At 40.4% G+C, this 25,907-nt stretch overlaps 1 protein-coding gene and 1 long non-coding RNA gene across 16 annotated transcripts in view; one reads left to right on the top strand and one right to left on the bottom strand.

The window, feature by feature from the left end:
- The window catches only part of LOC124871305 (poly(rC)-binding protein 3), a 103,153-nt gene that overhangs the window by 20,678 nt on the left and 56,568 nt on the right, over window positions 1-25,907 (top strand). For all 15 annotated transcript variants that reach the window (XM_047370534.1, XM_047370530.1, XM_047370531.1 and 12 more), the window contains exons 2-5: window positions 19,810-19,866; window positions 20,074-20,139; window positions 21,969-22,075; window positions 22,261-22,380. The gene's annotated coding sequence lies outside the window, so the exon portion shown is untranslated. The remainder of the gene's footprint in view (window positions 1-19,809; window positions 19,867-20,073; window positions 20,140-21,968; window positions 22,076-22,260; window positions 22,381-25,907) is intronic.
- On the bottom strand, window positions 11,300-13,807 carry LOC124871307. The gene is made up of 4 exons (XR_007038997.1): window positions 13,391-13,807; window positions 12,278-12,502; window positions 11,461-11,690; window positions 11,300-11,379 (listed from the first exon to the last, which is right to left on the bottom strand). It is a non-coding gene; the product is annotated as an uncharacterized LOC124871307 (long non-coding RNA).

Genomic DNA, 25,907 nt, shown 5'->3' on the forward strand with positions numbered 1-25,907 from the left:
GCCAGGTATAAGGACTGGTCAGAAAAAGGGTAAAAAAGCAGCCAAAGCCCAAAGAGAAACTCTAAGTGACCTTCGGAATATAGGAAAAACTGATGATCAGGAAGGTCTGGATGCTTGGAAGGAAAACATGCACAGTGCTATGTTTCAGCATGCATTCATGTGGGTGAAATTTGGAAAACTAGAGACTCTTAAACTCAGGAGGCTTTTAAAATCTGCAGTTTGTTTGGGATTAAACCTTTAAAAGCTGGAACATCAAAGAGTTTTCGGTTTTTGGTGTCGTCTTCGTGTCAGAGAAAGGCTCTGCGTTAGGAAAGCGCAAGGATGCCAAATGCTGCTTAACACAACAGGATATAAGGCTTCCCCTGACACACACACACCCTCACACACACACTCACCATGCAAATGTAGCAAGGACACACATATATTAAACTTACACCTCTATGTTCCCCTAAACTGCCGTCTGTATAAGCACGATTCCTCACCTGTCTTCTACAGAGTTCCATTCATCTGAATGTGCATCAGAACTGTCCAGATGCCTTCAAGGCCACCAGCCTAATAAATATGGGTGTTCAAGGAACTTACCATCAGATTGTTGTAGCTTCGTGGTTTGGCCTGGAAAAGACCTTTTTGTCTCTAACCCGTTTCAACTTATGGATGCACATCTGCATGAGGCACAAATCTTTAGGCTAACTAAATGTAACTTGTTCATGCACTGATTAATATGCAGCATCCTTCACATTTACTGCTTCCCTGGTATAAAAATGTGTAAGGATTATGATATTGATTAATTAATATTTATCAAGAATTATACATTTAAAATCATAAATGGAGAAAGAAAATGTATTTTGTAACCAAAAATCATTACTTACGAATATAAATCAGAGATGTCCTCTGGTGTTGTGATTACGGGTTCAAAGCTCTTTAATAATTATAAATTATTAACCAAAACCACAAACTGTCACTGTTTATTCAACCACTTCACCGAAGATGGAGGATCTTCGACCTTATTTTGACAGATAAATCACTCTTGCATGAAATAAACACAAACGCTTCTCTTAATTATACATATGAAGATTTATCAAAGCCAAATAATCCTGATATACCATTATTCTGGTCCAAAAACCTTCACCTAACTAACAAGCACCGTTCTACACAAAGGGGATAAAAACGACTACCTAACAATGATAATAAAAGAAAAATATATATATGCGCATTTAGTGTCTATGAAGATCAAACCAGCAGTTTTATGGACAAAATGTGTAATTTGGGTTAAATGGAAAGAAATCCTCCTGGTGCTGATGTCTCGAACGCAGCCATCAGCTGATAAAACAGTGAGCTGGTTGCTCTTAGCCACTACCAGCTGATCGCACAAAATCTCAAAGGGTCAAAGGCGGGAACTCCGTGGAAAATCTCCAGCAGTAAAACTGGAACAAAGAGTGGTCAGACCACGAGGTACAGACCGCAGTTGCGTTGAATGGAAAACTTTTAAAAGTCCAACTTCTAACTCCTGGCTGATATGAGATCAGCCGGACAAAACATTAACCACACATAATTCAGCAGCAAATCAAAACACAGCTCAGCATAAAACACTTTAATCAGTATTGCATGCAACGAGTTAATACCTGAGATTAACTACTGGTGATTCTAAATCACCTTCACTATGCCTCATCCTGCCCAGACCTCTAAATGCACCTATCTGATTAAATATTAAAAGATTTCTTCTCTCCACTGGTTGAGGATGGATCAGGTCTGACGAAAAATGAGGGGAGGGGACCACGCGTCCGTGATCAAATTAAAGAAAAAAAACAAACGGTAACTTCTCGTCCAGGAAGGGGAAAGATGAAGAACCATTAGTTGACCGAATCCACAAGGAGGGAAACTCATCTCCTTGGGCGCGGTCTTCGATCGGCGAATAAATCTGCTGATCTTTTTGTATCAGACAGATTTCCAGCTTTCAAGCTCTTCCAGGAATGGCCTTGTGGAGCAAAAGTTCGCCTGCGAGCTTTTGTCTCTCCAGATATGCGCCTCCAATGCGTCATCCTGTGAGACACGCGGGAAATGGCAACGAAACTCCGCATCTCAGCCGGGTTATACCACCAGTGACGTCAGAGCTGCGACGTTTGTTGAGCTGTGCATGTCAAAATGGATGACCCAAACATGTGTTAAAAGCCTTAAAATAAAGTCATTTTTCAACAGCAGCAGCATCTTACAATGAAAAGATAAAAAAATCCAACCTATAATTGTATGTAAATTTATTCAGTGAAAAAAATCTCAAATTAAGAGAGAAAATATTAAAATTGCGGGTGATTGGATCTCTGATGTTAAAACTGTTAGCAAACCATTTTTCCCAGCAGGAAATAACTTTGTCTTCTCCTTTACCATTATCTAAGGACCTTACAGAGGGGAAGATCTTTCACTGTCTCTCCTGGTACAATCTCTCCAGATGCGTCAGTCTGATTTGTTGTTGTCTTGAAGCCCAGAAGCTGTTTTCTTGTAGCCATTTTCTGACCTTAAGGTCAACATGCATGTCCCTTGAATGGTGTCTTTGTTTCAATAATATTGAAATCATGTGAGTTGTACTAAGATGGAAATGGCATGCAGATCAGTCAGTGGACGCTATTCCCAAGAAAGCGAGCTAACCAACGATTTTGAAAACGTACAGCTTTGCAGTCACTGTCTTCTGCATTAGAGTTAGTGGTGAGACACGTGTCCTGGTCTGTCACAGGTTGATGGTTTGGCTTCAAGAGGGAGGAAGTCAGACAAACCAGTTCAATCAACTATGTGGAAAATCAGTTGCTGTCAACCATCAGAGTAAACCTGCTGCAGTGTTAGCAGACGTCCTAATATCTGGACAAACACAGCAGTGAGATTAATGCGCTACAGGCCTAAATTAGGAGCTGACATGGTGGTCGCTGTGAGAAGACATCATGGTTTCCATGACAACAGACGCCAGCACTAATACTTGCACTCTGGTTCAACAGCTGTAGGTTAGTATGTTAAGATTAGCGAGTTTACGACTGCTTTTTGTGCTCCAGTCCCCTGGTTGCTAGGTGGTTAAACCTGGCTGCATCAGAATCAGCTTTATATTTACTGTTCGAGACTTCAAGAATTCCCTTTAATAACATAAAAACAAACATTATATAGAATCAGAATCAGAATCAGAATCAGAAAAGCTTTATTGCCAAGTACGTTTTTGGACATACAAGGAATTTGTTTTGGCGTAGTCGGTGCAATACAGTACATTGCAGTACAGTATATATATCTGTCCTCCTTTTTCTTTTCTTCCCTTGATTGTCATAGGTGGAGAATAATGTAGAAGTTCTGGTCAAGAAAACCCATGTTTGATTTACATAAAGCTGAGTAGAGCTTTTTAAATCGTCTGTTAGGTGGAGAATAATGTAGAAGTTCTGGTCAAGAAAACCCATGTTTGATTTACATAAAGCTGAGTAGAGCTTTTTAAATCGTCTGTTAGGTAATATTTTCCGGTTCTTTTATAACAAACATAAACTGATTTAACACAGAAACATGACTTGAATTGGGCCGCACAATCTCAAATCAAGCATAATTTACTTTAAATTAAATTTAAATGAAAAATGTTTTAAAGACTGTTTTTAGTGGTGAAAGTATCACATTCCAGTTATAAACGTGACCTTTAGGCTCAATAAAGTGAGTTTTACAAATCAGTTAACTGACCTTTATTTTAACCACTGAACATTCATCAAAGATTATTTAATGAACATTTATGGAACTTTCTACAAATGTTTTTGAGATTAGGCATGTTTTTGTGATGTGGGTTAATAATTTCCACACATTTCAATGTAAACTGAGGAATATTATTTACCCCAAACTATTAACTTTAAAAAACAATTTCATCTATGTAGGCTTTTTTTAATCTACATGAAGGATCTTTGTATCATTTTGCTACAACACTGCTGGCAGAGGCTGCCTCATTTATAACAGAAGCTTCTTATTCCAGGTGATGAGTAGTTGGCATTAATATAAAAAATAAAAATAAATATACATTGTTGTGATTTGAATGTTTTTATTTAATTTTGATCCATGTATAACAGCTTTTACATACTTTGGGCTGTTTGTTAAGTAATATTGAAAGGGAACAGTAAATAGTCTCTCACACACCTCTCCTAAATGTTCCTAATCATTCTCTTCCATTTAAAAAATAAAATATGCTTTAAAAACAGTTCACTATGACAGTACTGGTGCAGCAGCAATTTAAAAAGCAATTCTTTCTTAACTCAGGATCTTTTTCTACACTGAATAATGTCATTAGAATAAAGGTGGATTTTTCAAATTTTTTTGTGTAAGATTTTATATTTTATCTTCATCCAAAGCAAACAAACAAAAACTATAAAACATTGGAGCAATAAAATACACATTTGCTTTAGGGATCATCACCTTCAGATGATATATTTTATTATTTGGAGATGTGTTAATTGGACTGAATATCGGTGGAGGGGGAGCTTTGCAGGTGATAGTTGAAGAACCGGTTGCTCTGAGCTGTTGGCTTCTTATGGTTTTCATTACTGAGGAGCTGCTTTCTGTATGTTGTCCCTATCTGTGCTACAGTAGTTCACAGCTGTGGCTTGTAGAGATATGGAGATAAGGTGGTGGAAGATGTCGTGGTTTTGCAGCACCATAAGCCCTTTAGAGACGCGAAGAACTGGACGTAAATGTCCACTGAGCAAAGTTCTGCTGCACAAAAGGCGAACAGTGAAGCAAACTGACGCTTGTCTAATTATTTTATGGGCTGTTGGATGTCTGTGTGAGATCAATGATGCCTCATAATGGTAAATCTAACATGTTTATCCTCTGTAACATCTGTGGGTAAGAACACAGACATCGGGATCCTAATTATGTGTTCCTTTAAATTTAGGAATATATGTTTGACTTTTTGTTACAAGTTAAAAAGGTAATTTATTTCAGTAATTCATTAAAAAGGAAGCTCATACATAATATAGATTAATTACACACAGTGATATATTTCAAGTGTTTATTTATGCTAATTTATTGTTTCATCAGTGTGATAAAACCATACTTTTGATACAGAAACACATCAGGTCATCAGATACTCTATACAAGCATATAAATGGAATGTTGAGTGGAAGGAAAAAGTCTTGTTGAAAAAAATACATAAGAGGAAAAGCGAAGCAAGGCCCATTTAAAAGTTTCAGGGAGACTGATAAGGTGTGGACTACAGCTGGAATCAGAGCCTCAAGAGCTGCCACACTGAGGTGTATCCAGGACCTGGGCTAAAACTGTCACATTCTTGGTGTTAAGCTACTCCAGAACCAGAGATCGTCTTAGAGCCATCTTACCTGGGCTACAGAGAATGATGACTGTTGCATAGTGATCCAAAGTCCTCTTTTAAGATGAAAGTAACTTCAGCATTACATTTGGAAAGTCCCAAAGTCTGGAAGAAGAGTGGAGAGGCACAGAATTCCAGCTGAGATCCAGTGCGAATCTTTTCAATCAGTGCTGGTGCTGCTGGTGTTGGACCACTGAGTTTCATCATGTCCAAAGTCAACACAGCTGTCCACTAGGACATTTTAGAGGACTTCATGCTTCTCTTTGCTGAGAAGCTTTATGGAGATGGTGGTTTCATTTTCTAACTAGACTTGCTACCGGCCCATACTGCCAACAGTACCAATACCTGCATCAGTCACCATGGTGTCACCAGCAAACTGGCCGAATCTAAACCACACAGAGAACCTATGGGCTGTTGTCACACAGAAGATGAGAGACACCAGAACCGACAAAGCAGATGAGCTGAAGGTCACTGAAGGTCAACCTGGGCTTCCAATAGGACCACAGTTCTGTTTTAAACAACATTTTTTATTGATCTCATAAAATGTTATGTTTTTCACAGACGCTGAAGCCAAAATCACCCAAATGAACAGAAATAAACATAAAATATTCTACTCTGTTTGGAATAAAGCTGTTTAAAACTAAAGTTTAACTTTTTTGATTGAATTCGTCAAATAAATGAACTTTTCAGTGATAATCCAGATGTTCCTGTTCAGGTCCAGAAAAAGGTGACAAACATGCACGGAGATTCTGATAGGAATGCCTGTTTATGTTTCATTAACCTGAGTTTGAGATTAAAGCACAGAGATCCAAACCTGGGAGCTCCTCATGACTCCGTCTGTGTTGGTTGCAGTTTGTTTCCAGCAGCGCAGGACGAAACAGAACCAGAACTTCTTCAATGCTCTCATCAGGTCCAGCTCAGCAACTCAGACAGAAAATGATTCCCACATTGTGCCTGTTTAAGATGTCCACTGCATCCCAGCACCGCATTAATACAAAGTCAGCCAAATATTTGCCTGCATCATGAGCCAGGCCTCCTCCTCCTCCTCCTCCTCCTCCTCCTCTTCCTCCGTGTGGTTTTGCACAGCTAGTTTTCCCCTGACTGCTACATATTTCTCTGCAGATCAAAAGTACCAGCTTTAATAAATCTGATAAATGACTGGTTGTAATGTCATTTTTTCTGACAGGAAGTACTACCTGATGTTCTTTCTCGTTTACATTACATGTTTAACAATGTCTCGTCTTTCTCCGGAGGATTATTATCAGTTTGGAACCAGGTGCTCTGATTGTTTTCAACTCGCTTCATTCTCAGATCAACATAAACAGAGGCACCACTTTAAATTAATTGTCCGTTTTTTTGACAGACTACAACGGAAACTGAATAAATGTACAAAAGGTTTTGCGTTTGGGACAAGATATATTATAAAAATCTAATTATCTGAGGATTAAGTAATTCTTGATTTTAAGGTGCAGCCACTGTGAATTTAAGAACAATTTCAGTCTGTGTCTGTGTTCTGCAGACTGGTAAGACAGTTATTAAGTAGTTGAACATACTGTGCTGTTTATGTTTGGTGAAGCTTCTGTGGAGATATTTCTGACAAATATCAGATGTTAGTAACTGAGGTAGTGAGAGATTAACTTTAATTCCATAAAGCTTAAAAGAATGTTTTGGGATCTTTTCACGTTAAATTTTGATCCCAGTTGCAGATTTCCTCCCAAACCAGTTTTTTTTAAGATATATTTTTTTTGCAGCACTAGTGGCCTTTATTTCTCCAGTTTTTGTTGCCAGTAGTTAGACAGGAAATGGGAGCAGAGAGAGAGGGGAAGACATGTGGCAATTGTCGCCAGGGCTTAGACCCCGGACAGCCGCGTTGAGGACTGATGTTGCGTTCAGACTGACTGCGAATGACGCAATAGGAGCAAGTGATTTACATGTTAACTCTATATTGAGGCGTGTTCAGGAGCAAAGTGATGCGAAGGACGCGATTAGGGCAATGTGAGAGCGAAACCCGAGATGGACGCGAAGCGAATTTCACTGGAGTTGAAAAATCTGAACTTTTGTGTCAATTCGCGTTGCGAATCAGTCAGTGCAGTTCCTGCAAAGAAATAAGGGAAAACAATACCTACAATCAGCAAACATCACATATATATATATATAAAAAAACAGAAACATTCATGTACACATGGGATGAAGGAATGTTTGCTCTGAGAGGTTTGTGGGTGGCTTTGCAAAAAGCCATTGAAATTTTGTCCTGAAAAAGACTGGTTAATAAGGCACGCATGAAACTGTGAAACACACATGTGGGCTTCACACACAGCTTTCTATTGAGCTCAGACTCACCGAATACAGATGTATAGGCATTCTGCAGCGGAGATACAGCGCTGTGGTTGGTGTCCCGGAAGCTGATTCTTCCCCCAACGTGGAGCAGCAGGTCCTCAAACTGGGTCCTGGATAGGCGGAAGTACCGCTGAAAGTGACCGTCATCCAGACGCTACTCCTGGAGTAGGTGGTAGTACTCTCCAAACTGGTTCCTTCTCTGGAGAATCTGGTTAACCCAGAGACGTTGACGACGACAGCGTTGTTCAACTTTCCATAAGTAAAGCGCCGTGACTCGCTCCGTAAAATCCAGGTACATCATGTTGCGTTGAAACCGGCAAGCAGCAGATAGAAGCTCCTCCTATATGAAGACACGATGAAGGGAGTGGAGCGTTATTGCCCGTTGGCCACGCGAATCGCTGGCGAAATGTCAGGCCAGTGACAGCACACGAATGAGGAGAAAAATTCACTGAAATCGCGGTCAGTCTGAACGCACCATAAGGCATCCATATATGGGTCCCCAGCTTAACCCACTACCCCACCAGCCCTGCTACCCCAAACCTGTTCTGAACCAGTAGAAACTATTGATTTATCAAGAGACTATGTCCATGTATAAAACGTCTTTATGAAGGAATAAATGTATTTAATTGCTGCAGCAGATGCTCACATTGAAACAATTTTAAAGCAGCCTGTAGTTTTCCATTTTGCTCTAATTAAATCCCCATTGCCACAATTAATAAAGGTCAAGTAACTTTAATTTCTGCTTTTTGATTTTCTTCTCTAAGAATCAGAGTGTCTAGAAACTTATTTTGGGATTTATCACTTCCCCAGGGGTTTAAATATAACATGAGGTAGAGGGACGATTTTTCTGAGCCAAATGGAAAAGAGAAGAAAACATACCATTCAAGAAAGGCAGCTGTTTGTGGAGCTCCAGAAGTCAACAAATGGCTACAAGAAAAATACTGCTGGCTTATACACTGCCTGGACAAAACAAAAATTCACCTGGCAAATAGGTATGAGCCTCCCTTTGGATAATTACTGCATGGGCCATTATGTTTCAGCTGGCAACAAGTTGTTTAACCCCAACTGATGCAATGAGTTGCTTCTAATTTCTTAAACAACCATGTCTAAAGACACATCCCGCGGTCGTGGAAAAGATGTCAGTCTGTTTCAGAAGGGTCAAATCATTGGCATGCATCAATCAGAGAAAACAAGGATATTGCAGAAACTACCAAAACTGGGTTAAGAACTGTCCAACACATTATTAAAAACTGGAAGGATAGTGGGGACCCATCGTCTTCAAGGAAGAATGTGGCTGGAAACAAATCGTGATCAGTGATCACTTAAACGTTTAGTGAAATCAAATTGAAGACAAACAACAGTAGAACTCCAGGCTGTTTAGTAGTGAAAGTAAGAGCATTTCCATACGCACAATGCGAAGGGAACTCATGGGATTGGGACTGAACAGTTGTGTAGCCTAAAGAAAACCACTAATCAGTGAGGCTAACTGGAAAAAAAGGCTTCAGTTTGCTAGGGAGCGTAAAGATTGGACTCTGGAGCAATGGAAGAAAGTCATATGGTCTGATAAGTCCAGATTTACCCTGTTCCAGAGTGATGGACCCATCATGCCTGGTGCCTACTGTACCAGCCTGTGGGGCAGTGCTATGATCTGGGGTTGCTGCAGGTGGTCAGGTCTGGGTTCAACAACAGTATGTGTTCAAAGAATGAGGTCAGCTGACTACCTGAATATACTGAATGACCAGGTTATTCCATCAATGGACTTTTTGTCTTTCCTGATGGCACGGGCATATTCCAAGATGACAATGCCAGGATTCATCGGGCTCCAATTGGTAAAGAGTGGTTCAGGGAGCATGAGACATCATTCTCACACATGGATAGGCTGCCCCAGAGTCCAGGCCTTAACCTCATTGAGAATTTTTGGGATGTGCTGGAGAAGGCTTTGCGCAGCGGTCAGACTCTGCCATCATCAATGCAAGATCTTGGTGGAAATTAATCTGGCACCTCAATGTGGCCTTGGCAACTTCTGCTAACTGGCTATCGACAATATATCTGCTGGATGTTATATAAACACCACTCTCTTCCCCAGCACTCCCCTACCAGCTGCGAGCTGATAGGACTATGCGGCCGATTGATAAAACTTCCACCTCTCTTCTCAAGGACAATGGCGCTTCTATCAGTGTTGACAGTCTAATTCTTGCAAACACACTCAGACTTATATATATATTCGCACCCTCAAGATTCCACCGTACCATTGCTAAATCTTTACTTATGTGTGTGTTGCTTACCTCTGCTGAGGTTTTTTGTACTATTTCAGACTCTATTCTGCTAAGAATAGAGTCTGAAAGATGATTTTTTTTCCTCCTATCTTACTTTACCTAAATGTATGATTTCATTACTTTTCATAGATTTTCAGATTTCTCAGAAGGATTACCAGAAAAAGCCAATTATTATTAGTATTTCATTACTTTTTCATTGATTTTTAGTTTTATCAGAAGGATTACCAACGAAAACCAAATATTAGTAGTAATTTGGACTTTAGCTGCTCTTACACCAAAAACCCAGCCTTCTTAATTAGACCACGATGGACTGTTATTACTTAGTTCAACTTCAGTACCAGTAAAAGCAATATATTATTAGCACCTGAAAATGTGGATTAAAGCTGTTTTGTACCAGTGACTCAGCTTCCCTAGTTGAAATTCAGTGGAATGATGAGACTATTAGATTTCTCAGAAGGATTCATAGATTTTTTGATTTCTTAGAAGGATTGTAGTATCATTTGATTAGTTTTTCTGTGTCTGTATCTGTATTTCTTTTCTTTGTGATTGTATTGTAATTGTATGTACAGCACTTTGAGTGTCTCGTTACTGAAAAGCGCTATATAAATAAACTTACCTTCTGTCTACTGTTAGGTAAGATGGAGGTTCTGTAATGCTGTGGGCCTATTTAACAAAATCATCCAATAGAAAACCTTAGGGTTGAGCTGAAGAGAAGACCCAAGACTATAAATTAGGGGTGTTCAATCTGCGGCCCCCTGGACGGACTTTGTGCCGCTCCCAATGACAAGAACGCAACACAAAAGTGGAGCACAAAGTACTCGTTTTTTAATAACCAAACTTCTTGCCTTTCATAATAAAAGGACAGCATCTGTCCAATGACTTTTACCCACAACAGACTTTGGTGTACCCAAATCTGATTTGAATTCATAAATCCTGGCTAAAAACAGCTGGTGTTTTGTAATCAAATTCCTGTCATTGCTGAGAAGCGACCTGGGAGTAGACCTTTTCCATTTTAAAAGAAAATTAAAATTGACCCCATAAAAATTTGCAAACTGGATGCTTTTTTTTCCAAGTCAAACGTGTAAAACCGTTTTTTTAAATTTTAGATACACAATGATTCACTGTTTTGTTTCTTATAAACAGTCTAACTATCATATTTGGTTAACTAAAATGTTGATAGTTTATTATTGGGCAGGTAAAAACATTTTGTGACTTTTAACTTGATGATTTTGGCCAATGTTAAAAAAAAAAAGGTTGGACACCATGGCCAGAGATGATACTACAAATAGATGTGGTCAAAGATCCTTTTGCAATGTTCAGCATTATGAACTCTGGATGAGGCAACAATCACAAAGGCAGAACAGCAGGTTTAACAGTTTATATGTAATTAAACAAAATGACACTGAAACCGGACTGGATCTGCCGGAGGGATCTGGACTGGCACTGAGGAGGAGAGGAGAGACTTTATCGTTGTTCAGGTAAGGTTATAGAGAGGTGTGCAGAGAAGGGTTGAGGTCAGCTTACTGCTGGTGGTGGATGATGGCTTGTTGGAGCACGCGTGTTAGAGGTTGTACATGCCGGTGAGCAACGGTTTGGTATTTCCACGAGGCGATCTCAGAGCTGTAGGGCTGGAGGTAGGAAAGGAAGGGAGGATCATGGTTGGAGCAGCAGGGAGTTGTTTCCAACACCCACCAGAGCATAACATGGAGAATAAGAGCTTGGAAATCCAGGGCTCTGTCGCATGGTGATCATATCTGCGAAGCAGGACAAGAAACTCAATTAGAGCAGGTTAGAGAAAATGCAGAGAACTGCAGAACGCAGTCAGGTAACCACGCTGGCAGAGACACCTCCCTCCAGGTTGCTGCTTCTTATGAAGCCCTGGTGATTGGGTTCAGATGAGAAACACCTGTTGCAGCTGCACCTGTCAGTCACACCCTGCAGGAGAGAGAAAACAGCACAAACACAAAACCTGCAGCCACTGTGGGATGATACCTTCTCTCCGTCAGAGAAGACGACTCAGGGCTGCAGAAGGGGTTGTACAAAGCATTTACTGCAGATGGGCCAATAAGAGTAGAGGATTCACTGCCAGCAAGCTGAGAAGATTGTCATGATTTAAGCTGGTCGCGCTGCTTTAAGCCCTAACACCTGGTTTTCTCTGGTGGCTTTCCGTAATGTAAAGTTTAATCTGTTTAGATGACTTAACCATACATCACCCATTATGGGTTTCTGAGGAGATGATGCAAAATGTCACTGAACAATAAAACAAAAATTATATTTACTTTATCTTGTAGCAAGACTTTATAAGGGGCATCTAATGAATCTAATTCAAAGGTATATGTACCTATTATTCCTTTGTAGGAAGGTTTAGCTGAGTGCAGTGTGGATACACGCTGGATGTTTGCATGAAGCCAGCAGAAACCAAACACGCAGTTCACCAGCAGACAGTCAGTGTGATGAGCCGGCAGAAAGCCGAACGTCTCTGCTCATAAATACGTCCTCTTCCAAGATTTATGTCTGGCAATCCCATCTCCAGCGGAAGCCTGGTCGACTGCTTTTCGCGCCTGTCCTGCAACTCATGCAGACATGCAACACAAAACACACCGTGTGCGGTTCCAGATGCAGAAAAGGCACAAACTACATTTAATACAGCTGAATAGAGAACAGTTACTCATTGTGTTCTGTTAATTATTTGCATAGATGTCCTACAGCTGCATGTGCATGTGTTTTATTAGCTAAGAGTTATTATCAAATGCACACCTTGTCTAGGTGGAATAACTCAACAGCACTGAAGATGATAAAATATTTCCCCATTAAGGAAGAGCACCTGCTGAGAAGGTAAATCAGCTCTTAGGTTGGTATGGTCCTAATTACAGACATGATAAAGACAGACCCACTCCATGAATCATCTGCTGTCTGATTAAATATTTGAAGAATTCACTCTGTTTTATTTAAACTGGAAGTGTTTTAGTTCGAGAATATGAAGCTTGTGATTGTGTGGAGGTAGTAAGTCTTTAAACTGGTCTAAGTCTCAAAAACTGGTTTATCTTACAAACATATATAGGTAACTGTAGCTGTTATTTCTCTGATTGCGTATCAGGAGGTCAGCAGCGGGGTCGTTTAATGAGGAAAAAAATACAGAATCAGAGAGAAAATCACAGTTGGGAAAGTGCTGCCATGACATTAAATTTGAAGCTATACAGCTGAAGATGAATGAGAACAGACATGAGTTCTGGATTTCTGTTTACTCTACTGGGCTCTGAGCCTGCAGGAGTGAATGTTTCAACTGTCAATCATCCATCCTTTCTTAACTATTTCCTTCCCTTCCTTAATTCTTCCTTTCATTTGTCTTTCTTTCTTTTTTGTTTGTTTCTTTCTTTAAATACATATCTACAGTGTGGAAGCATTCACTGCATATTTTTTAAACCCACTATTAGAGAGCTCTCCAGTGTCTTACCTTGATGGTGGTGTGTTGGCTTGTGGGCCTTCCCGACCCTTTGGCTTACAGGAGTTTTGTGCTCCTGGTAGGTCCATCATGCTGGAGAGGTTTAGGGGTTGAGCTTTTAGGTAAGATCAACTTCCTTTCTGGGCTACTGCCACAGACTCTTGTTTAGACCACCTTAGAAAGACTATGTAGAAAACCTGCCTGGCAAATTCTCACATGCACTAAACCAGACTCCAACTCTCATCCAGCTTTGATGGCTTTCTCAGATCTTGGACCTACAAATGGATCCATTGCATCACACCTGCATGTCCTCAATTTCACCCCAGAAGCTCAGACTGCTCCTCACTGCTTACATAGAATGAAAACCTTAGAGTTAACTCTGACCCTCAACCCGCTGGAATGCTGTCCCTGTCCAATTGCCTCCTAATTAGCAATCAAGATGGTCTAATTTGCTCAGCCTGGCTGTTGTATTGTCATTGGGTCTCAGACGGAGCTACAGGTAGAATTTTTTATTTTTTTTTTCAGTCCACAACCGTTAACCAGATCTTCTGTCCCCACTTCTGGTGGGTAGCTCATGGAACAGGTCCAGGGGAGAAATCCAGATATTCTGTTCCTTTGTGACTTTCACCAGATCCTTATGTAGGATCTGCAGGTGTTCCCAGTCACTTCAACTAACTCCTGACAGAGCAGCATCTCTGCTTCAAATTCCTCTTGGCTGACAGAGCTCCTCACTTCTTATCTAAGACAATCCCAGGCCTCCCCACAGACTCCATTCTCCATTCAGCTGCTTGTATCTGGGAACATTTGGTCATGATCTAAGTCTTATGACTATAGATGAAGTTTGGACCAACGACGGCTCACTAAATCCCTTCTTACCATATTATTCCCATCTGAACCACAGAAGCTGCTTTTAAATGATCTTTGTAACACCAGAAGTCTGTGAACTTTAAGATATCACGGGTTCAGCAAACTGAAATAGTCCATGAAGGGAAATTGCAGGGTTTGCGTGCTCTGTAAGGATTGTGTAACACATCAGTTGTGGTGTTAGCCTGATGCTCATTCAGCGTCAGCATTCAACAAAAAAACCTCTGAAGCAGAAATCCTTGAAATGCTTCAGTTAAGATGCACACTCTCCAATAAACTAATCCCTGCTAACAAATGACAAGGCCTAGTCATCTTCCTCACAATGACTTCAAAGCGTAGCATTTGCCAGGACTCGGACTGTGAATGATGGAGCTTCTGTGTGTGTTTGTCCCGGTGGCTGACAGAGTTAACCAAACAGCAGTTTCAGTGAGGCGGCATTTACTGAAATGCGCACCGGGGCCAGCTAAGCTCCTGATAGCGACCACTTAAGTGCTGCGCAGCCTCTCTGGAGTGTGTTTGTGGGAATAAGCATTTTCTCGGACATTTTTCCTGACTACACTGTGTTTGTGTGTTTTCATGAACACATTGGTGTTGTACATGCATGCTCATTGGTGCGTTAAAGGTTTTCTGTGTGTGTGCAACGGGAGAACATCTTTTTTCTTTTGAATGTCACCGTATTTTGTGGAGCTGAAAGGAGAGCTTGAATGCTTTAATGCCCCAGGTTAAAGAAAATAGAAAACCGAATCTTAAATAGTCCAAGCAAAATAACACGTTAAACCATTATTTTGTTAGTGGATGCTTTGTTTAATGGGATTTGTATATTTAGTTGCCAACTTATTTAATCTACAGGTGAAACTGCATATTTACTGCATTTACAATGTTTGGAAATACACCGCCTTATTGAACATATCTTTCCTTAGTATTTTGTAAAATTTACTCTAAATTGTAAAACCTGGTGGAGGGTTTGAGGGTGCAGTTTTAATTTGGAGGGTTAGCCTAACCTGTATTTTCCTTTAAAGTTTATGCTTCATCTTTCTTTTAGAGTGAATGAGCAGAGGGTTATTAAAGGGTTATTGAGAGGTTAAGATTCATTTTAAAAGATGAATATTCCAGGTAACTCGATCGTTTTGTGTTTCTAATTCGGTACTATTCTGCCATTTCTCGCTATCATATCCTGTTTCTGAGAGGAGGAGAAAAAGAGCTGGAGCGAGATGAATTTATAATCAGTAAAGGATGAGTCCTTCAGCAGCCGGGGTCAGGGCTCTAATATAAGGAAGTGAAGACATTGTGAGGATGTTTAATGAGAGGATAAGAGCAACAGGGAGAGCTGGGGAATTAGCCTTTTTAGATATCATTAAACATTAATACTGTCAGGGGACCGGAGCACACTGGGATGCTTTCATTGACTTTCATGCTGGGTGCTAATAGAGTTTCACCTCCGGGGACCTCAACACCCCTCATCCATCCTCCCAATGCAGAGCTGAAGCAAAAGAAGATCAGATCACCTCCTCACTTCTGAGGATGAGATTATTCAGCCTGTGTGGTAATTTAGATTATTTAAGGTTACACACTCAGTCTTAATCCTTTTCTTTCCTTTCCTTACAATCCAATCGTTTAAAAGTATTAAAACCCTTAGACAGAGTGCATAGAACCTTACCCAGAGCTGGATTCATGGAAGTGATGACGAATGGTTTCTTGTGCACACAAAGCAATACTTTCTCTAGTGATGAAGAGGTGATCTTTAGCAACATAGAAACATTTGAGTCAAAGAGTCTAACCTGCCTTGTTTGGTTGTCAAAAATCTGAAGAGTTGTATTCAAACGGCTAAAGAAACCCATCTAGTGATCTATAGTTAGAGTCAGATGGTGCAAAGAAAAACTGGTCAGAGCCAGAAGCATGCCGATGGCGCCATCTGGAGGCCGAAAAATCCACAGTTTAAAAATGTGGTGAAGGAACGGAAGCATCAGATTTGAATTCCTAAAGCAAAAAGGTAGCTGAGAAGTAAGGTCAAACCTACATGAAATTATTTAAAGGTTCATAAGTGAATCAATCACAATCTGAAGAGTGAACACTCTTCCTTTCCAGAAAACTTTCTTCATCTCATCAAAAGAAGAGCGAGGAGATTTCTGTATATTAAAAATGTGTTTGAAATCAGCGCAAAATTAAGGCTTCAGGCAAAAGCTAAATTTCTGAATCTACCGACTACTGATTAAAACAAAAGAAACACATACAAATAACAGCTGAACAAAAACAGTAACGTAAATTCTTATCCTCAAATTACTAATTAAAGAAACAAAAACTCTAACCCTGAAACAAACACTGAAAACAAGAATTAAAACTGATTAAACATCTAAGAATTACCACCAGCCTTTTGACTTTTCATAAGCCGAAAGGAAACAAACCCAAGACCAATTTTAATTGCTAATACCTAACTTTAATGTGGAGAAAAGAGGGGAAAAGGAAGATGACATTCTGAGTAAGAACCACCTTTGTGACCCATTCCGCCTCCAGCACCGGACAGCCGCCAGAGTGGGACAGAGAGAGCACCTTACTTCAGATCTTTCAGTGAACATTTCTTTCTGACCTAACTGTATGAAGAAAAATGGAATCTGCCTGCATTTTTTCATAAACTTTCACAAAATATACGAAACATATGATGCCGACAAACATTTAACAGAGACAAACGTATGTACCATGTACTGGGTAAATCTGGAAAACAAGTAAATTTACTGAACACTTGTGAGTTCAGTCCATTGATTGGTCAGGCAGAAGATGGTTGACCAATCAGATGCAGACTTTAAGAAATTGTGGGCTGCACAGCCACACATGACTGTAGCTGACACGATTTGTTTGTCTTTAAAATAGTTTCCTACAGACGAAGAAATCCTTCTAAGCTCCACAAATCTAATAAAAAATAACAAAGGTCTGTCACTTCAGCCATAATAATGTCATGATTGTCATGGTTCCCACATTCATTCATCCTCCATAATCCCAAACATCTAATCAATTCACTGAATAAAACACACGCACTCACTCTCAAAATATGACACCATAAACAATTAATACTTAAACTTACCCTTAATTATGGATTTTATTGCATATTTTCTGGATTTCGTAAAATACCAACCCTAATGGAACTCTTTGCTCAACCTTTGATAAAGAAAACGTGTAACATTTGTTAGATTGTCAGGTATTCAGATAAATAACTGACCTTATCGTAGAAAACTCTGCGTCTCCTCACGCTGTGGGTTTCCAGGTCTGGTAGGTTTGCGTTAAACCTGTGGTCCTACGAGGCCTCCAGAAAGGGCCCTGCAGAAATTAGATTAACATTCACATCTCAGGTACTTATGCTTTGTTATAAGGTACAGAACTAATTGTGTCTAATGTGTCCAACGGTGCATCACGTATCTGTAAAAGTTTCGAGGTTTGAGCAAACAGACCGGTCAATTATTGATGTGTGAAGGTTTATTAGTTCTCAAGTTAGGTCTTGTCCTCCACGGATCTCACCTGGAGTCTTTCGGTATTTAATTAAGGTTAATGGTTTTGTGTCTGTCCTGAAAACATAAATGTTACGTTTAAAAAGTTCAGCATTTTTCCAGACATAAATTTCTAACTTTTTCTGAACTTTATTGTACATAGATTATTTAAACCACAGTAAACTACGTTTTTATTCATAAATGCAGAAAACGTAGTATTTTATTGCTTTGATTGGCATAGAAACTTCATTTTTTTCTCTTTTCTTCAGTTAAATCTAAACTTTGTAATTGTGTAATGTATATGGAGCCCCAGCAGAGGGCAGGATGTTCTTACAGGGTGCGTTTAGTTTGTGGCTGGTAATGTGTGAGGATAATGAAACTACAGGTCCTTCTCAAAATATTAGCATATTGTGATAAAGTTCATTATTTTCCATAATGTCATGATGAAAATTTAACATTCATATATTTTAGATTCATTGCACACTAACTGAAATATTATAGGTCTTTTATTGTCTTAATATGGATGATTGTGGCATACAGCTCATGAAAACCCAAAATTCCTATCTCAAAAAAAATTAGCATATCATTAAAAGGGTCTCTAAATGAGCTATGAACCTAATCATCTGAATCAACGAGTTAACTCTAAACACCTGCAAAAGATTCCTGAGGCCTTTAAAACTCCCAGCCTGGTTCATCACTCAAAACCCCAATCATGGGTAAGACTGCCGACCTGACTGCTGTCCAGAAGGCCACTATTGACACCCTCAAGCAAGAGGGTAAGACACAGAAAGACATTTCTGAACGAATACGCTGTTCCCAGAGTGCTGTATCAAGGCACCTCAGTGGGAAGTCTGTGGGAAGGAAAAAGTGTGTCAGAAAACGCTGCACAACGAGAAGAGGTGACCGGACCCTGAGGAAGATTGTGGAGAAGGGCCGATTCCAGACCTTGGGGGACCTGTGGAAGCAGTGGACTGAGTCTGGAGTAGAAACATCCAGAGCCACCGTGCACAGGCGTGTGCAGGAAATGGGCTACAGGTGCCGCATTCCCCAGGTCAAGCCACTTTTGAACCAGAAACAGCGGCAGAAGCGCCTGACCTGGGCTACAGAGAAGCAGCACTGGACTGTTGCTCAGTGGTCCAAAGTACTTTTTTCGGATGAAAGCAAATTCTGCATGTCATTCGGAAATCAAGGTGCCAGAGTCTGGAGGAAGACTGGGGAGAAGGAAATGCCAAAATGCCAGAAGTCCAGTGTCAAGTACCCACAGTCAGTGATGGTCTGGGGTGCCGTGTCAGCTGCTGGTGTTGGTCCACTGTGTTTTATCAAGGGCAGGGTCAATGCAGCTAGCTATCAGGAGATTTTGGAGCACTTCATGCTTCCATCTGCTGAAAAGCTTTATGGAGATGAAGATTTCATTTTTCAGCACGACCTGGCACCTGCTCACAGTGCCAAAACCACTGGTAAATGGTTTACTGACCATGGTATCACTGTGCTCAATTGGCCTGCCAACTCTCCTGACCTGAACCCCATAGAGAATCTGTGGGATATTGTGAAGAGAACGTTGAGAGACTCAAGACCCAACACTCTGGATGAGCTAAAGGCCGCTATCGAAGCATCCTGGGCCTCCATAAGACCTCAGCAGTGCCACAGGCTGATTGCCTCCATGCCACGCCGCATTGAAGCAGTCATTTCTGACAAAGGATTCCCGACCAAGTATTGAGTGCATAACTGTACATGATTATTTGAAGGTTGACGTTTTTTGTCTTAAAAACACTTTTCTTTTATTGGTTGGATGAAATATGCAAATTTTGTGAGATAGGAATTTTGGGTTTTCATGAGCTGTATGCCGAAATCATCCGTATTAAGACAATAAAAGACCTGAAATATTTCAGTTAGTGTGCAATGAATCTAAAATATATGAATGTTAAATTTTCATCATGACATTATGGGAAATAATGAACTTTATCACAATATGCTAATATTTTGAGAAGGACCTGTAATTGTGAATCAGATAGAGGGTACAGAGAGCCGCTGCTGCTGCTTAGAACTACAGCCAAGTTAGCTTTGTGTTAAATAATTTCATTTATTTTTCAGGGATTCCTTTCGGGTTCTCGTTTGGAGTGCTGATTGCTAAGATCTCAGCTTCACACAGTAAGAAACATCAACAAATTTCCACTGATGAGATTAAATGGTCCAGTTTGGGCCTATTTAAAGGAATCAACCCTTTCGGGGTTCAGTTTGTGCTGCGTGGCTCTGTAGAAATGTCTTCTAACAATAGCTGCATGATGTGCTTTGAAATATTCAGGAATGCGCTGAGAGCCTAATTAACGCACAATTTTTCTCTTCTTTCTCTAATAGATCCTCAGAGCCCAGCTACCTGGAGTAATTTAGTGTGAAACACCTCAGCTGAACGTGTGCAGCAAAGTAAGTTGTTCAAATAAATGTACATTTCCTAAGCAAGTTTCTGTACTTTGTCTAGTCCATGTTTAATCTCATCAAAAGTCACAAATAAAAATAGAAATAACATGTGAATAAATACATGGTTGGTTGGAATTCCAACCAAATCACAATAATTTTCTTAAGCTCTGAGTGAAAAGGTCTGTGAAGCAGGAATTAGTCTGTTGCTGCTAATCAGATGCTATAAAAAACTGACCATCAACCGGGTGAGCACCTCCAGTTTGCTGCTCCTAAGCATACAGGGGTGTGTTAACACTATGACAAGATGGAAGGATGTCAGCAGTGACATTAGAGAAGTAACCTTTGCTGCCCATCACTCTGGAGCATTCCCAGGAGTGGACATCCCAGCAGATTCAGCCCAAGGTCAGAGTGTGAAGCTCAGAGAAATGACCAAAAACCCAAGAGCTCCATCTCAGAAGATACAGGCCTCAGGTAGCATGTTAAAGGTTACAGTTCATGACAGGACAGTTAGAAAAACATTGACCATTTATGGCTGCTTGGAAAGATTGAAGGAGAAAGCTGCTTCTCTCTAGAAAGAATATATTAGTATGGCTTATGTCTGAGAAGCAGCATCTGAATGAAGAAAAATACTTCTGGGACAATGTCCTCTGGACAAATGGGACCAAAGTAGAGATATCTGTAAATCAAGTCAAATGTGAGGCCATCTGTCCAACAGCTGAAGCTTGGCCCAAACTGGGTCATCAGCAGAACAAAGATCCCAAACACAGCAGCCAATCTACAACATAATGGCTGAAATGAAAAGAATCAAGGTGAGGCCTAGTCAAGGTCCAGACATCAATCTGATTGAAATGTGTTGAAACAAATGTCTGCAAACCTCTATAAACGGAAGCAACATTAAGAAGAAGAGTGGACAGATGAAGCAAACAGAAACCCAAAGCTGTGAGATACTGCTCCTGAAGTTGAGTCTACAAGCTGCTGAATTAGTTTTTTTACATGACTTTATTGTACCTTTCTAATAATGCAATTGGTCCAAATTGCAAGACATAAATATGGCTTGGAAAACGTAAAACTTCTTGGATGCCTTCAGGCATATATATTACATGCTTTATTAGAAGGTTGAGAGGAGTTTGAACATGACCTTTTGCTGATAAGTGTTCTTGGACACGATATGTTGCTTAAAATAATAAAAATAGAGCCTCCAAGAAGTTAGAATAACATCTGCATATCCTGAGTGTGAATGTAAGAAGGAATCCCAGAGAAATGGTGCACTAAAATCTTTTATTTTTCATGAAGAATAACTTGTTCTGCCTCAAGGTGAAAAAGCAGACTTTTCATCCCTCCTGTTCAGAAATCTCACTTTAAGGTTCTTCTGGCTGCCTCAGGAAATTATGGGTCTCAGCAAGCCAGGAAGTCATTTTCACATGTTTCAGGCTAAAGTACAGAGATTGTGTTGCTCCACTTATACAGAATCATCCTACATGAAGTAAAGGTACAATTTATTCACGAAAAACTCCCGTTTTACCTTGCATATGGAGCAAAAATAAGCAGCACAAAATATCTTTGGAACATCGATTAGAACAGCAGAAAAGTTTTGCTAAGAAATATCTGAGGCCAGGCTCTCCAAACACAGAGGACTGGTATCATATTGTCATGTGAAAAAAATAAAGGTGAATTTAAGGAAATCTGGAAGAGATGGAAGTAACACGCCAGCCTTGTTCTGGATTTGGTGGCTTTAATGTTCTTTAAATGGAAATCCTTTAATCAGAAACCTTTGTAATTATCCTGTTTCTGTCCCAGTTTGCCTCACTCTCATACTCTGTGTGATTTTTATTTAGATCTGTTGGCCAGAGACCCAGTCAACCCCATTCCACAGGAGTTCTGAAAGCCACAGGTCACATGACCTGGAAGAAAAAACCCAGGAGGCTTTTGGGATCGCTCTACGGTCAGAACCTTTTGGTTTCTGTTTCTGCTGATTTATGAATAACATGACTGATGTGTTTTAGTGCGTGACAGAGCGTTAACTGAACATACAATAGAATAAATCCCACCCTGTTTACACCGACACTGTGAAGGTGCTAAGAGAGGTCGATAAATCTGACCTTATGTTTTACTGTTGCTGTGCTCTAGCATGGGCTGGCTATCAACCTGAAGGGAGGTCAAAAGGCTGATGAACTGATCTGAGTCTGAGTGGGAGCACATTGAGCTGGTGTCCTGTATGCCCTGGGAACCCAAACCAGAACAAATCAGGTGGGTACAAACTAATTCAGCCTGTCAGAGTAAACTGATGTGCCTCACTGCCTGCTGTTATCGAGGCGTTTCAACAGAAAGGTGTCCTTGGACTGAAGACACTTCAGAGAATCGCTCCACTAACGTTCATCTGTATGAAGCGGATAATGTCTCTTAATGACAAATTATTTTATGTTTTATTGGATGTGCTAAGCAAATATAAACTCAACCTTAATATTTTGCTAAGTTTCTATCTTTTCAGAGTGTTTTCAATTCAATTCAATTCAAAAATACTTTATTAATCCCAAAGGGAAATAAAATGCTCATATTATGAAGGTTTCTTCAAAGAGCCGTTGTAGATGCTGATGGCTGTGGGCAGGAAGGATCTCCTGTAGCGCTCCGTCTTACAGCAGATCTGAAGAGGCCTCTGACTGAAGACACTCTGTTGTTGTAGGACAGTCTTATGAAGAGGATGTTCAGAGTTCTCCATAATGTTCTTCATTTTATGAAGAATCCGTCTTTCCACAATGATCTCCAGAGGTTCCAGAGGAGTCCTCAGAACAGAACCAGCCTTTTTTATCAGCTTGTTGAGCTTTTTTAAGTCCCTGGCTCTGATGCTGCTACCCCAGCAGATGATGGTAGAAGAGATCACACTCTCCACAACAGACTTATAGAAGATATGCAGCATCTTGCTGCAAACACCAAAGGACCTAATCTTCCTCAAGAAGTACAGTCTGCTCTGTCCCTTCTTGTAGATGGCTTCATAGTTACCTCTCCACTCTAGTCTGTTGTCCAGGTGAACACCGAGGTATTTATACTCCTCCACCACCTCCACTTCTTCTCCCATGATGGAAATAGTTTTTGACTTATTCTTGTTTCCCTTAAAATCTACAATCATCTCCTTTGTTTTAGTCACGTTCAAAATGAGATGATTGTTTCCACACCATGCCACAAAGTGGTCCACCACCTTCCTGTACTCAGCTTCTTCTCCATCTCTGATCCACCCCACGACTGCAGAATCATCCGAGTATTTGTTTTAGTACAAGTCTAAACTTTGTGAAGAGCAGATTGACCATAAGAAGTCACTTGACATAAAACTTTATGCTCAAGTTTTCCGATCAAACAAAAAGAGACTCAGAAAGTATAACTTAACAGATTCACAGATACACTCAATGATAATCAGTTATTTTCTTTTTACTGACTTGAACATTAACATGGTGGACTCAGCTGTTCTAGAAACAGTGTGACCCCATCCAACCAGGTCTCTGTCAGAGAACCATCTAAACATGTCCTTTTTTCGCTGCACATTAGTGGCAGGGTTGGTTTGGCAGGTAATTATCCATCCAAAGGCCACCTAACAATGAAGCAAGTGGAGCAACTACTCCACAAATCCAAGTCTCTTAATGAAATGTTACTGTTTACACTCAGTCAGGAAGAGGAAAGGTAAAGGAACTGCATCTGAAGTAATAGACCAGCGCTGCATCTCTTTCATTTACTGTGAATAAGACAAAACGCAGACCAAAACTTACAATATCACCCTGTTCAGGTAGAGGCAGCTCAGACTAACATGCAAACACAGCTAGTTGTCATGCAGTTTGGGTGTATTGCAATGAAGCGTTCCACCATCAGTAGAAACAGCATTTCAGTGGCTAAGAATCTTTAAAAATGGTTAAACTTCAGGTAAAGATTGGCTTCATTTGCTAAGCATCCCCTGCATAGGAAAAGAGTGACCTTTTCTAGTTCTCCACAGTGCAGCCATACCTTCCAGAGAGCGTTGGGATGACACCAATATTTTAATGTTATTCCCTGAGATGTTAGGTTAAAGATCTCAGGTGTGTGCATTCTAACCATGAAGAAGATAGTCTTTCTTTAATGAGATCGGATCTATTTAGCAGATTCATATATTGTTCTCCTATCTGGCTTTATTCTTCTATTTATAACATCATCCGATGCTCATCCATCCATCCACCCATCCATCCATCCATCCATCCATCCATCCATCCATCCATCCATCCATCCATCCATCCATCCATCCACCCATCCATCCACCCATCCATCCATCCATCCATCCATCCATCCATCCATCCATCCATCCATCCATCCATCCATCCATCCCCAGAAAAACTCCAAAGAGAGGTTCTACCCCAAGTTCAGCCCCATATATCCAAGGTAGAGCATGACCACCTTACAGTGGAAGTGTTAAGGTTTGCGAGATATAGGACCCCAGAATGCAGACGAGCAGGCAGCGTGATGGTAAGTGAAAAAGGTTTAATAATAAAAACTCACTCTCAACAGGAGGCAGGAACAAAACAACAAACGGGCAGGCGAGACAGGCATGGCATGATCAAAAAAACAAGACATGATCTGAGAAATGTTTCCGCCATGACTAACTGAACAGGTGTGTATATATGGATTGAAAACCAGGTGGAGCAAGGAGACAGATTAACTTGGAGCAGGTGAACTGAATAAACTAATTGACAGACAGAACAAAACGTGGCTGCGGCAAAAACAGAGACTCTAATATACAAACAAAACCAAACTTGACAAAACATGAAAAAGACTAAAACAGAAAAATAATAAACAGAAGCATGATTCAAAACTTGAGCAGTGAAAAACATATAAGGAAAAAACCCGAAACCAAAAACCAAACAACCCCAAATCATAACAGGAAGCTCATTGGAGCCTCTTGCACCCAGGATCTTGTTCTTTCTGTCATGGTTCTTTTCTCTTTATACAGGTCCTTCTCAAAATATTAGCATATTGTGATAAAGTTCATTATTTTTCATAATGTCATGATGAAAATTTAACATTCATATATTTTAGATTCATTGCACACTAACTGAAATATTTCAGGTCTTTTATTGTCTTAATACGGATGATTTTGGCATACAGCTCATGAAAACCCAAAATTCCTATCTCACAAAATTAGCATATTTCATCCGACCAAAAAAAGAAAAGTGTTTTTAATACAAAAAACGTCAACCTTCAAATAATCATGTACAGTTATGCACTCAATACTTGGTCAGGAATCCTTTTGCAGAAATGACTGCTTCAATGCGGCGTGGCATGGAGGCAATCAGCCTGTGGCACTGCTGAGGTCTTATGGAGGCCCAGGATGCTTCGATAGCGGCCTTTAGCTCATCCAGAGTGTTGGGTCTTGAGTCTCTCAACGTTCTCTTCACAATATCCCACAGATTCTCTATGGGGTTCAGGTCAGGAGAGTTGGCAGGCCAATTGAGCACAGTGATACCATGGTCAGTAAACCATTTACCAGTGGTTTTGGCACTGTGAGCAGGTGCCAGGTCGTGCTGAAAAATGAAATCTTCATCTCCATAAAGCTTTTCAGCAGATGGAAGCATGAAGTGCTCCAAAATCTCCTGATAGCTAGCTGCATTGACCCTGCCCTTGATAAAACACAGTGGACCAACACCAGCAGCTGACACGGCACCCCAGACCATCACTGATTGTGGGTACTTGACACTGGACTTCTGGCATTTTGGCATTTCCTTCTCCCCAGTCTTCCTCCAGACTCTGGCACCTTGATTTCC

This window comes from Girardinichthys multiradiatus, chromosome 7 (assembly GCF_021462225.1).
Source record: "Girardinichthys multiradiatus isolate DD_20200921_A chromosome 7, DD_fGirMul_XY1, whole genome shotgun sequence".
Lineage (NCBI taxonomy): Eukaryota > Metazoa > Chordata > Actinopteri > Cyprinodontiformes > Goodeidae > Girardinichthys > Girardinichthys multiradiatus.